This window comes from Cynocephalus volans, chromosome 18 (genome assembly GCF_027409185.1).
Source record: "Cynocephalus volans isolate mCynVol1 chromosome 18, mCynVol1.pri, whole genome shotgun sequence".
Classification (NCBI taxonomy): domain Eukaryota; kingdom Metazoa; phylum Chordata; class Mammalia; order Dermoptera; family Cynocephalidae; genus Cynocephalus; species Cynocephalus volans.
The window spans coordinates 6,969,703-6,983,663 of NC_084477.1; the positions used below are offsets into that span (position 1 = coordinate 6,969,703).

The 13,961-nt window shown below is 45.7% G+C and overlaps 1 protein-coding gene across 1 annotated transcript in view; it reads left to right on the forward strand.

Annotated features, from left to right (window-relative positions):
* Positions 1-13,961, forward strand: part of KIF26B (kinesin family member 26B) — a 460,855-nt gene that overhangs the window by 44,303 nt on the left and 402,591 nt on the right. The gene's annotated exons all lie outside the window — the stretch shown is intronic.

Consider the following 13,961-nt stretch of genomic DNA (forward strand, 5'->3'; position numbering starts at 1 on the left):
CCATTTGAAAATGGATTGAAGTTACTAGGAAGTTGATTTGGTGTGCATGGTGGTGGTTGCTTTGTGTGTATGTTGCCATGAGGACGGTCTCTGACTTCACACCTACACGTTATTTTCCCCATGTGTTCATTCAACAGACATTTATCGATCATCCTATGGTGTTTCAAGACATGTGCATTTGCATTTTAACTGAGCAAATGCCCTAACAGCACCGGGTTTCAAGCTGTCACCACAGACCATGGGGCAGATATTTATGGTTGTGTGTGGGTTGCATTACTGGGACCCCCAATTATCACACAGCTAGCATGTGTCCACTTTTAAAGATTTTCAATGTGTCTTCCATGGTGAATCAGGAGATGGGATTTTTCCATAACCACATCTTGGCATCTCTCCTCACGTCATTTATTCCTGTGAATCTAAAAACTTTCTGAGTTTGAATACCATAATTCAACTCGGTGTGTGCAATATGTGACAAAATGTACAGATAGGTACAATCAATTATGTTACCATAAAAAAATAAATAAAAAATTAAAAAGTTGAGCTCATGGAAGTAGAGAGTAGAATGTTGATTACCAGAGTCTGGGGGGTGAGGGCAGGGCACGAGGAAAAAGGGAATTTTGATCAGTGGGTACAAAGTTTCACTTAGGAGAAATCAGTTATGGTGATCTATTGCACAGCAAGGCAACTATAGTTAATGTATATTTCAAAATTACCAAAAGTGGATTGTAAGTGTTCTTACCACAAAGAAGGAGCTATGTGAGGTCATGAATATATTCATTTACCTGATTTGCTCATTCCACAATGTATCCATGTGTGAAATCATCACATATTACCCCATAAATGTGCACAGTGGCTAGCTGTCAATAACAAATTAAAATAAAATTAAGAAAATAAAAATAAAAACTTTCTGCATGGATAGTGGCCACTTTCATGTTCCTGTGACTACAGCAGAGGAAAGTCAGTGCTGCCACTTGGTAAACGAGCTTTGGGACAAAGCTTTCATTGGGACTAATGTCAACTGGAGCTTCTTGAATGTAGTTAGGAACTGGGTCCAGTTCCCCAGAGGAGCATAAATCCCGAGCTCTTTGTGCCAATGCACGAACAGCTTATGGGAGTTGGCAATTTGCTTACCTCCTTACATGGAGATGTTTTAGGTTTATTTCACAGATCCTTCTGGGGTCATTGTCATTCTAGGCTCAGGTGGCAGTGAAGCGGGTAAATAATGGGGGGACAGGGAGGAGAGGTCTCATGAGGGGTCTGGAAGGACCATCAGGCTTAGGAGGGGGAAACAAAAACAACACAGGGGCTTCGTGGGTGATGACAATTTACCTATGAAATATTCCAGTTAGAGCCAACTCCAAACACTGTTTGGAGCGTCACCCTGGAAACTGTACTCATTTGAAATGTAGTAAAATGTGTCTTCTGTGTTGTAAGGGTCTCTTAAATTCCTCTCTGGGCTCCATCTCAACCTCAAAACAAAAAATCCTCTTAAAAATCTCAAGTTTTTAGCTTTTCTCCTACTGGGCTTTAATTTTGTGTCATGTTTCTTAATTGTTCATTTAACAGCCCTGATTGGGGCCGTAAAAGGGAGTCGAAGTGTGAATTTAGCATCTTCTGTGAATTTAGGCCCTTAGAGTACCTTCTAGCACACGATCTCCCCGATACGCTGTACCCTGTGCACACCAGGGTACCAGATTCCATTAAAAGGACCGTTAGTATAGTTTATTGTTTTTATAAATGCAGTTTGTTCTAAGCACCGTATGTCCAAATTATTTCTAGAATTCATAGTGGTATTATCATTTAGGTGTGCAGAAAGTATGCTAATTCCTATTCTGTAGGAAGAAACAGCTAAGGCACAGGGATAATACTGCCTTATTGAATTTTCTCATAAGAATCTAGGGGAAATAGCGCTTGAAGTAAACAATAATAATAACAATCAGGTGCTCAGCCAGCCACACCAGTTACCATAAGAATGATGTGTTTGCAGACTACATTTCCACAATAATGACACAACTGTATGTCCAGCTGGGAAAGTTAAGCACCTATGACGTTGCTGGAGTACCAGCCTCCAGATCTCCCCGTGTGAAACGCTTCCAAGGTGGATCCACCCATGTGTCTCGATCTGGGTGGACAGAGCAGAGCAGCCTTCCCGAGGGACCCTTTCTGGTCGCCAGGCTTTGCCGTCCTCGGAGCACCAGGTGAGGCACCCACAGTTCCTCTGTGCGGACTTGTCCCTTGGGATCTCTCAGCACATTGACTTACTCGAACTCAGTGTCCTGAAGTATCAGGAGCCCTTTCTTCTTCTGCAGGTCCAAGCAAAAGCTGAAAGCATAATCTGGAAACACCTTTTGCTAAGGTGGGGAGAAATAGGGTAATTGGGTACAGAAATGAGATGTGAAGTCTGGGACCCTCATTGTGCCTGCACCCAGAGTGGTCCCCACTTCTTCCGCCATTTGCATCTGTCCTGGGCACCCTCCCCCCCACTCACTTTGCACAAAGTATAACACATTTCATGTGATGTGCCTTAAACTGATTTTCCTTGTGAGCAGGGAAAGGGAGTGGAGGTAGAAGACAGTTGTTGAATGAAGTTATGTGTTTTCTTCATGCAGTAATGTGTTCTTGGCATTAAAAGAACAACTTCCAGCTGTGGAGTAACCTAAGGCAGTGGCACTTAGCTATGCAGGCAGTTATTGATCTGGAGAATTAACCTCAATGGCTGCTTTCAGGAATAAGATGCATCTCTATTGAAGGAGACCATGAGAATCCTGGGAGAATGTGTCTGGGTAGATAAGCTCAAATCCTGCATCGCGATGCTGCTGTTTACTGCAGCTGTGCAAATTTGTTGTGACTCAGGTCAGACTGTCCAAGGTAGGACTGGAAAATTCTCCTGAACCCTCTGATCATAGGCCACTTCTGTTCCCTTTTGCTTTGCCCTTTAAAAAATTAAATATCTTAAATTAGCTTGTAAAAAGTTATATTTTAAATAAGAAGTTCAAATATTTCTGTCTTTCTAGAAGTAATATATGCCCATTGTGGAGAATGTGGAAAATACAGAAAGAATCCAAGAATATAAATCATCTTTAATACCACCTTACAGAGATCACAGGATTGAGAGTCCAAATACTTTTGGCTGGCTGGAATGATCAAATCTGAATTAGCATGGTGACATTTAAATGGGGTGTGTTTTGCTTTGAAGGTCTCAACCCAGATCCTCAGAGCAAGAAGCCTGAAGCCCGGAAGCCTGCAAGGTGCTTGGCTCAGAGAAGGGTAGAGAGTGTTGCTGAATGAATCAATGAATGAAGACATAGACTAGAATGCATGGAATTCAGGCAGGACTCCCCAGAGGACACGTGATAGAATTTCTGGGGCATTCACTTTGGATCAAACCATAGAATATTCCACATCCTAAAGGCTTTGGGAACTTTTCTCTCCTCCGTGCTAGGTTGGTAGTTTCTTTCCACTTTCTACTTCCCATAGCTCCTCCCAAACACACACACACACACACACACACACACACACACACACACACACTCTCTCTCTCTCTCTCTCTCTTTCTCTCTCTTTCGTTTTTCGCACTATCATCCTTTCTGGTAAAGAAACGTGTGCATTTCTGCCATGAATGAGTCAGTTCCTCAGCAGGTGCAAACACGGCTAGGTCTACTGAGAAATGTCAAGCAGAAAGTAGCTGCTGCAGAAGGAAGTGTCAGGAGAGAGTGGCCCTTCTGTTCACTTTCTGGTTTGCAAAACCATCCGGGAAGTCTGGGTGGAGCTGAGCTGTGCAGACTGAGTAATGCCCTGGAGAGACACTCTTGGGTCTCCTTTTCAGCAGGTGTCTTTTCTCAACAGATTATTCTCTGTTAGCTAATCAAGGACTCCTCAAACCCGAATCTCAGCTTCCTCTTCCATCCTCACCTCTGTGCCAGGGAAATTTTCTTGGCAATTGAAACCAAAGCGATAGATTGGCAGTGGGACTCTACTTGGCTGGGGGTAAAATAACCACTGATTGCACATAATTGCAGAAAACAATTTTGAGTTTTATTAATGAGGTGCTCTAAACAACATCTTTTAGCCCATTGTCCCACTCAACAGCCAATTCACTGGAGTTCGGTGTGCTGTAATTTTTATATTTATCTTCCCCCATTGAGAAGAATAGACCCTTGTATTCTGTAATTGACATAAGTTGGTCATTTTCAGGGGTGTTTCTCCCTCTAGCGATATAAAATAAACAGACTTGCTGGAGAACTTCATTGATTTAGTCTCATCCAGAGGGCCAATTGGCTGCTGCTGCTTGGAGCTTATCTTCTCTGCTGAGGGGAGGTGACCCAGGCAGGAAAATCCTCAGGATAGAGATACTGAGGCAGAGACCTGGGGAGGCAAGGGAATAGCTATCGTTAGAAAATGAGACATCTTTTCCTTTAATTGGCTTCCTGCCACCCAGGGTCCACATCTCTAAGTTGAGCTGATTTTTAGGGTACGCAGCAGGGTGTCTGAGGTAGGAGTGGACGTAAAGCAGAGGGAGGGTTTGCTGGAGTGGCTGTAGGTGACCACTTGCTTCAGAGTCACATCTTGAAATACGACACCCGTGGTCACCACCATAGGTCACCAGGAGCTCTGCTAGTCCAGCTCCTACCTTCCTAATGTGTTTACAACTGAATCCCCAAGGCTGTTTTCATGTGTTTATTTAACATCCTCATGGCCATGTGCTCTGTGCTGTGCACAGATAAAGATGAAACCAGTTGCTGCCTTTTGGGTGTTTGCTGGATGCTGCTGTTGTTATTTATTGCCCCACCAGTTTGAAAGTCCCTCAAGGCTGAGGACCTTGTCTTCTCTTTCTGTGTATCCTCTATAGAACCTAGAACACAGTTGACACTTAGATAACTGTAATAGACTGAATGTCCCTCCCAAACTTGAATTGTGTCCCCCAAGTTTTATGTATTAGAAACTTGGCCCCCACTGTGACTGTCAAGAGGGTGGGAAATCCTATTATGGTCATTGAAAGGTGGAGCCTTGAAAAGGTGATGAGATTGTAGGACCACTGCAGTAGTGAATGGGATTAATAATGGTGGTCAGGGGTGTGGTTCTGGGGCTTTAAAAGGACAGTGCATGAGGAGGTTAGTCTCTCTCTCTCTCTTCTTTCACCATCTTGCAATGTGAAGGGTGACCGTCACCACCACCAGATGTGTTCCTTGGACTTTGGGCTTCCCAACCTCAAAAACTGTAAGCAATAAATTTCATTTTCTTATAAATCACCCAGTTCCAAGTATTTCGTTATGAGCAACGGAAGTGGACTAATACAGTAACATTACCAAATGAATGAATTAAATGGAGGAGAGAAGACACGTATAGACATACATGCCGAACTGGAAAAGAATTAAACACATAATGGGAGCTCGAAAAGGTTGCAGAAGGAGCTGTTTCCCTTTCCCTGGGTGAGCCAGGGAGCTTTCATGGAGAAGCTGGCCTGGAGGAGGATGAGTTTCTGAGCAGGTCAGGTGGATTCAGAGAACATCGTGCACATGTAAGAAATAGCACAAGGTGCCTTTGGCTTTGACCTCAGAATAAGGTACGTGTGAAGAAGTAGTTGGCGATAAAGTGGAGATGGGGGCAGGGTGTGGGGGTCTTGAAGCCAGACTGAGGATGCACTTGATTCACTGGCAATGAGGAATTAGTAAAGATTTTTGAGTGTCAGGTGATATGGTCATTCCCATAGCAATGTTGAGCTGGTGGCTTTGTGGCAGAGGGACCAGAGAGGCGCTCAGGTGTTATGTTTTTGACCTAGAGTGCGGAAGGGACGGAAGGAGACAGTGATGTGGTCACTTCATGTGGCCTTGGACTGCTTTCAGGATGTGCTAGGAGCCTCGAGAGGAAAGACAGTCGATCCCTAGGCAAGGCAGGAGAAAAGGACCCCCGAGAGGGACACCTTGAAGGAAGATCTGATTGTCTCTATTGGGGGAACTTGTTTGTCCTCTGTCAGCAGAGTTCTGCATGATCTCATTTCGGTTCTGAGGATCCAGAGTCCGTGTTACTTACTAATGATCAGGTCAGAATTGCAGCTGGAAGATAAAAGCGTTTCCAGGGGAGGTTGTCACCAAAGGAGGAGAAGCTGGACTTGCAGAGTCTGCGGCGTCCCCAGCCTGTATGGGGACCTCAGCTGTTTGCAAGCACAGGGACTGAGGATATTTCCAAACCTGTCCTCAGACAGCTATTCCTGAAGAGGCATTTGGAGATCCAGGTCTTCTGTAATTTTTTTCTTCCCCAGAAAAACCTCCCAGACATAGGAAGCCCTTTCATAAGACACATTTGCGTCCCCATGGCTCCACTCTGGGTTCTTCACCACTGGTGATGTTCTGTTCTCCTTGGGATGCCACAGCCTTGTTTGTTTTTCCAGACCAAAAATATATCCTGAGGGAATGTGGCAGTTTTTAAGCTTGCACCAAGGGAATGTTTGCACGGGCTTTGGTGTTTTCTTGTTGGGTGTTTCCCAGCGAGGGCCTGGGAGAGACAGACTAGCCAACTGTTGCTAAACGCAGTATTCCCTTGTGACTGAAAATGCCCAGTTGCCAGACAAACGGGGACCTGGCTTGGCTGGGCATGGGATGCGAACACTCACCACAGCATCCCCAGACATCTGAGCTCCTGTGTGGCCCGAGGCTCTCCCAGTTAGGCAGGACAATAGAGAGTCTCTCAAAGGATCCACCATCCAAGAACTTGGAGTTGTCCCTATTGCCACGGCAACTGTCTAGCTTTCTGCCTTGTGACAGCAGCAAAAATGGTGTGGCTTTGGAGTCAGCTTTGGAGGCCCATGGCATCTGAGAGGGGTAGTGATCATGGGGGAATTTAGGTGTCTTCACGTCCTGTATTATCTCCTTTTGGGCTGAGGCTGGGACTTTTCTCTGGGCACCTGCAGGGGAGGCCTGCTCAGGGACTTGCCCTCTGGTAAAAGCCTTTCCATGGCGTGGGAACGTTTTATTTTCTTAGGCCAGATTTTTCTGCTTCTTTGTATTTCTGAAAGAGTTCATGGTAATCTTGGATAAAGAAAAAAATGAAATCCTCTCTTCTGTCTCTTCTGTCCTTCCCTGACTTTACTCACAAACGAGGAAAGAACTTTCTAGCAGGAGCCATATAGTTCTCTCTTGGGAGCATTTTTTTTCCTTCTCAGTTACTTAGAAAATGCAGTCTGTCTTCTTGTTGGCACTGAACCATATTAAACACTGTGTCTTCCATTCTGTGTGCACCCATGACAGGGCTGCAAGGCTGTCTGGGATGTCCTAGGAGGAATAGGAGGCGGGGACTGGCTTCTTTTTTGGTGCTTGGTCATCTTACAATCGCAGTCTTCCATCTTAGAAGCACTTTCTCATAATTACATTTTAAAGCTTGGAGATCGGAGGCCTAAAGAGATTAAGTGGCTTGCTCATGATGAAACAGGAAGGAATGGATCTGGGACATGAAATCCCTCCTTTTTGCAGGACAATCTGCACCTCTGCAGCCCTGCGGTCCCACTTCCCTGGATCTAAGTCCTTGAGGGGCTGCTTTCAATCTTCTGCTCCAGTCTCAGCAATTGCATCTCCCTGGCTCAACCGCCCTGTCTTGACAGAGGGGTTGTGATGCCTGGAGTGAGTTCAGAGGTTTTCGTCTCTCCTGCTCCTTCTGGGACACACAGCGTTGCCCCAGATCCTACTGGGTGAACTGGGTTTGCATCTCTCCTTCAATGCTGTGGAGGAGTAGCAGCAGGCCAGTCCGCCCAGCTTCCCTGCTGCTGCGATTGCAGCGAGTTTCCCTTGGCTTTAGAGCCACAGCCTGCACATTTGGTGTGACATCGTGGGACAAGGCCCTCAGAGGTGACACTGCAGTGGGCTAGTCTGCCGTGTGCCCCAGCTCTGTTGCTGTTTGTCACGGTCATTCTGTAGTGGAGCACCCTCTACCTCATGAGCACTTCACACCCACAAATTGAATAAAATTATGTTACAGCTGCTATTTTCTATGACTTGAATTACAAATGGTTTCCAATCATCAGTTATGGGTGTTCTCCCTCGAGCCAGCACCAAGTGAAAGTTGGTTGACCCGGTTAGTTGAAAGCTCAAGTTAAGCAACAGCATTAATGCATGTCTAGATCTGTTGACCAACATCCTTTACATCAGGGTGGTTTTCCAAGGGGAGAGAGAGGTGTATGTGCAAATAAAACCCTCATGTAGCCAGAGCGTTGTTTTTTCCAATTAACCTCATTTAATTTGATTTCCTTCTGGTTCAGAACAATTTAGGTCAGTCTCAGATTTTAAAGAATGAACCTCTGGAGGGAAAGGAAATTAACTAGCCCCTAAGGGGGCTCCATTACGACCATTAACCCCCAAAAGACAGACTCTCAGGCCAATGTGGAGCAGCAGAGTGCACATGACCCCTTCAGGCCGTTCTCTCACGTGGAGACCCTGGTGGGAGCGTCCTTTTTGCTTTCTTGCTGGCTGGTGGAGTGAACTCTGCAGCTGCAGCAGCCACCGAGGGGCTTCCCCTTCCAAATGCTCTGTCTTTTTGGCTAGATGGTGGTCTCTCTTTTCCTGAGACGAGGGCTCAGCATTTCTCAACACCCGGGGATGGCTGGTGGGTTCAGGGATGGAAGACATGGCTCCAGCAGACCCAAAGCACAGCTGGAGAAATAGGGATAGGAGAACTAAGGGGAGAAAAGGGCACAGGCCGGGAGACAGAGCCAGGCCCCCTTCTGTGTTGGGAGCACGTGGCCTTGTGCACGCGTTTTGGTGCGCCCATTCCTAACTCCTTATTTAGATCATGAAAGCTATGGTGCCTCACTTTTCTGTTCCATTTGACTACAGAATTTTCTCATTGAGGATGGAGCCCGGGGCCACCTTGGGGACTAGGGTATAGTCATTCTATCTAGACTGTGCATTTTTCTAAAATTTCCGTACAGTAAGATGTCCACCCTTCTGTCTAGGCCCCGTCCCATGATGCTGTGTTTTCTTCAAAGGGACCAGAAGCTGAAATTGTGTTGGCAGGGAAATCTGCTTCATAGGAAGCAAGGACACGTAGATGGGACCTAACCATCTAAGCTTCTAATTAGGTGGAAACCTGATTAATGGAAGGCCCCTTGGAGGCAGATATTTCAGTGGCCGAGGGTCCCAGGTACGCCTGTGTAACAGTGTTAGTTATGTGCCTCAGTGTCTCCAAGATTTAGTTAAATACTCACGTTCTTATATATGTGGTGTCTGGGTCACAGGGGCTCCCAGAAATGCCCACCTCCAAAAAAATGATTCTCTTTGCAATTCATTTGTAGTCTGCAAAAGGTCTGGGTGTTTTCCTTCCTTCTTTCCTTCCTTTCTTTGTTTTTATTGAAACATAGTTGATTATACATATTTTGGGGGTACAGGTGGCATTTTGTTTCTGGATATCAGAAAATCTTCTGCCTGCCTTGCTGACAGGTTTCCAAAACTCGGGCCTATGTCGGAAGCCAGACTTTCTCTTTAGGGGCACCATTTACGTTGCAATCTCGGTGTGTAAGAGGTTGGCTTGCCATCTCCATGTGTCACATGGCAGCTGATGTCCTGTATTAAGGAAGGGAACGCCCCATCCAATGCCGACTCTTCTTCCGCCATTTCTGTGAAGGAGCTTAAAGAATATAAAACACAAATGGTTGCAAAACCTTTTGCGTTCTCACCAAAGCTTATATATCAATTAATTCTAAGCAAAGTATGTTTTTCCTACCTGGCAGAGCTCCAGAAATGAGTTATATTTGAACAAAGTTGACTAGAAAGCGAAAAGAAATTTTAAGAACAAAACCTTTTCTTCACCCGTGAATGTGTATTGCTGTCATGGACCAGTCAAAATGACACCGTTTTGCTGAATTCACAAATGTTGCTCTGCTTTCTGCTGTCAGATGTCACTTTGCATCTCTCCTCTCTAGCCTCTGAGGCCAGGTGGAATGGAAATCTTTGATATTGGTGTCTGCGGGTTTGCCATAATGTCCTGACGTGAACATTAGTACAGAAAATTAACATTTTTCTTTCTTCCACTTTCTGATTTTTTTTATCCTCTTCTGCTTTTGGTGTATCTTACCTTGATGTTTTGTTTTTGTTGTTCCACGTTCCTTTTATCTTCTTAAGTTTTGGACATATAGCTTTAATCCAGTTTTTCTGGAATTTTCCAGACTCCCTCAGAGTTTGTAATATGCTTCTATCTTTCTATCACTCTCGATTTGAACTTCATTTAAGCCAATAACTATTTTCTAAATGCCGGTCATGTTTTTGCACTGGCCCAGCAGCTCTAAGAAGTGAGAGCGTAGAAGACATAGTCTTGTGTTTAGGAAGCCAATGGCCTGTTGGGAGTACAGCAGGTGGCACCAAGCGTGTATGTGAGCAGCTGTAATAGAAGACAGAATGTGGTAGGCAGCAAAAAAGGAACGCTGAACAATAAAATGAGAGTAGTTGGGGGTTAAGAAGAGGGGATATCATGTCTGATAGGCCAGATAAGGGAAGGCTTCAAGAGAAGGTGACAATTACATGGGACCACTGAGAACTGCAGGACCGTTCTCTTCTGCTGAAATCTTTCTCCTTAACCCTCCCCTAGTTTCTCTTCCTTTTCTGGGACTAATGCTCTTCACCTGCTGCGTGTACTCTTGCTTGTCTCTGGCTGTGACCTCAGGTGTCCTCGGGTTTGGTTTATGTCCTGTGCTAGATGGCAGCATCGTGGATGGAAAGGCAGCCAAGTACTCTAAGGGCTGGCTCCTTGGTGCCCAGCCGAGGGCCCCAGCACCATGTGGTCTGAGTAGCCTCACTCTACTGGGATATTGGGAAGACGTTTGGAAGAATTCGTGAGAAATAGCTTCAGTTCCTGAGAAGGACAGAGCTGCCTGATGATTGAACTCTGAGACTAGGGAGGTCCCAGTGCACAGTCACAGGGCAGATGCCTGCCTCAGGGCTGGGGAGGCTTCTCCTCTTCTGGAGGGGTCATTGCATGTGTTAATTCACTCATCCCCTCGCTCATTCATTCATTCAACACGTATTCATTCCACGTCTGCTCTGTGCGGGGCCTTACGCTGGGATCTGAACGTGGTCCCTGGTCCTGAAGGTCTTACCGTCCCCTAAGGATGTGTTTTGGACCTGGAAAGCTGGGATAGGAGAAACTGGGCAGCTGTGTATCATCTCTGTATTTTCGTATTTCTTTAGAGACTTATGTGATCAGTATCATTTTGGACTCATAATGTTAGTTCCTTAGAAAATTTGAAAATGTACCCTCTACTTTCATCATTTAGAATGGTATAATTTTGGCATGACCTAATCTTCCTTTCAAGATTTCGTACTAAAAGGAGTCACACCCCAACATCACAGTTGTATTAGTACCTGTTATTTCTTCCAGAGACTCCCTTCTCCCTGAGTTCTGTTTTTATTAGAATGATTTGCTTAAGAAAAAAATAGAGCTCCAAACCACCCAGCATTGCATTGATTTCTTGTGAAGATAAGCCACCATTTCTTTAAATGAAGCTCCTTGCAGGAGCTGACATATCTGTACCAAAAAGAAGAGCTGGAGAAAGATCTTGCATTTGTGTTCATGAACAGGGTAAACTCAGAAAGAAACTGACACCCCCCCCTTTCCCAACCCTTCCCCCACTCCTTCCTCAAGAGGTCCCGCAGAACAAAAGGCAATTCAGATGGCAGCATATTACTTCTGTCACCGTAGCACCAAACTATTAAAAATAAAACTGCCCCTCAAGGCAAAGCATTTCATTTATTTTCCTTTGAATGAGTAACTTGTTTATTAAGATGAACTAAGTGGCTAAATCTAGATGGTATGCAGGCAAGAAAAATTGATTTATTGTAGCCTTTCGGAAAGTAAGCTTTATGTCCTCTGGAATTATCTTTGGATTTAAATGAAGAATTCATTTAGTCAGATGGGGAGCCGCTTTCCCTGGAAATAAGCATGACACGGCTCTGCAATGTGTGAAGTTGTATTTGACCTTGGTTCTCTTGCCGACTGGTTGTTTTGGGCTCAATCAGGGTGTTGAAAGATTTAGCTAGGTTGAGTGATCTTCAAAGAAGACTGTATTCCTCCCTCGACTCTGACCGTGGTTTTATTTCTAGGCGTTTCATATAAAATTGCTTTACTTTTGCTGATTTTGTATTTGAGACCCTGTACTAATGTATCTGTTAAAAAGGAAGCTCAGAGTTCAGGGAACCAGCTGGGTTCCTGGAGGTTCTGAGAGAGCCCGAGCTTCAGGGTTTCTTGGCCCAACTGGGGGCATCCCACCATGGGAAGGATGGGATGTGCTCTAAACTGATGGAACTTGAAAGGAGAAAAAGGCATAAATGGTTAAAACAACAACAACAAAAACCTCTACCCAATTTAGCGGTGAAACAGGAAACCTTGTGTTGAGGAGAGAGGCTTTTAGTTTGAAAAAATGTTCCCTTTATAATTTGGACCACAAATGATTCTTACCCTCTTGTTTGGTGGCAATTGCTTTATTTTAACGTCACACACATGTGTTATTTCTGATAGGTACTCTCATGACACCCTCTTGCCTCCCAAGCATCCCAAGTGGTTGCCTGGTACAGACTATTAATCCCATTTTTCAGATGAGGAAACCGGAGCCCCGAAGCCCAGAGTGGCTCCCTGACTTGCCCAAGGACACACACTTAGTAGTAACAATAGTCAGACGGCACAACACACCAGCATCATCCTCCCACTGCCGGTTAGGTTTTGATAGCACCCCAGTTTTACCAAAGTGGACCAGAGGCACAGGGAGGATAAATGAGCTCCCTGAGATGAATCAACGGCTGATGACACTGTATTTGGCCATTTATCTTTGTCCTTTTTGCATGGAATCTTCGAAGAGAGCCCACCTACATATGCATATACATACCCTGTGCACACGCATACCCTGTGCACACGCATATCCTGTGCTTATGCATATCCTGTGCTTATGCTTATCCTGTGCATATGCATATCCTGTGCACATGCATACCCTGTGCACATGCATATCCTGTGCTTATGCATACCCTGTGCACATGCATATCCTGTGCTTATGCATATCCTGTGCACATGTATATCCTGTGCATATGTATATCCTGTGCACATGCATACCCTGTGCACATACATGTCCTGTGCATATGCATATCCTGTGCAATGGGCAGAGAGCAGAGGCCCTGCCAGGGACCCTCAGAACTCTGCAGCTGTGAGTCCCAGGGGGTCCTTCAGCTTTCTGTCTGCATGTTCATGTCCCCTGAGCAGTGAAACCCAGGCCCCTGGGGGTAGACCATGCTGGTGCCTTCTCAGGGGGGGTGCGTTAGGGTCACCCCAGCGGATGGGTTCTGCCCTCTTGGTCTGGTTTGCATAAGGGGAGGGGGACATAGTTTTAGCAGCTGTCACCCTGAGGGAGGGGAGAGCCCAGGTGAACACCAGAAGGGAATTCCATGGCTCTTTTCTCTTCCTTGTTTACCTTTCCACCCACCTGAGGGATAGGACAACAGAGGAGGGTGAGAAAAAGTGGGGGCATATTGGAGGTGGGTTTCACCCTGTCCCCCAAGAGATTTGAGCATCATCTCTCTATGGAAGAAAGAGACTGGTGTTCCCTTCTGCTCCATTCCAGCCTGGGTGACCCCAGAGCTCTGCCCTGTGCCGCATGAAATTTCCTGATGGGGTAGCTTGGGATCGGGCAGTCCCACCGCCTGTTCCACTGGACCAGCTGGGAATCCCCTGCACAAGTGTACATCTCCCTTGCCTTGGGGGGCCCGATATTCCAAACCTCTGAATGAATGAACAGAAGGAGCCTGGTTGAAAAGGGAGCTTGGGACAGAATGAACTACTAAAAAGTGATTGGCTCTTGACTCCTGCTCTTTGCACCTCCTGACAGGCTGCTGCTCCCTGCCGGCCCTGAACCCTCTTCCCTGGCTCTTCTCGCCCTTTGCGACTTTACTGTCTCAGTTGGCACCGACCCTTACCAAGACCTTGTGTGCCAGGAGGGA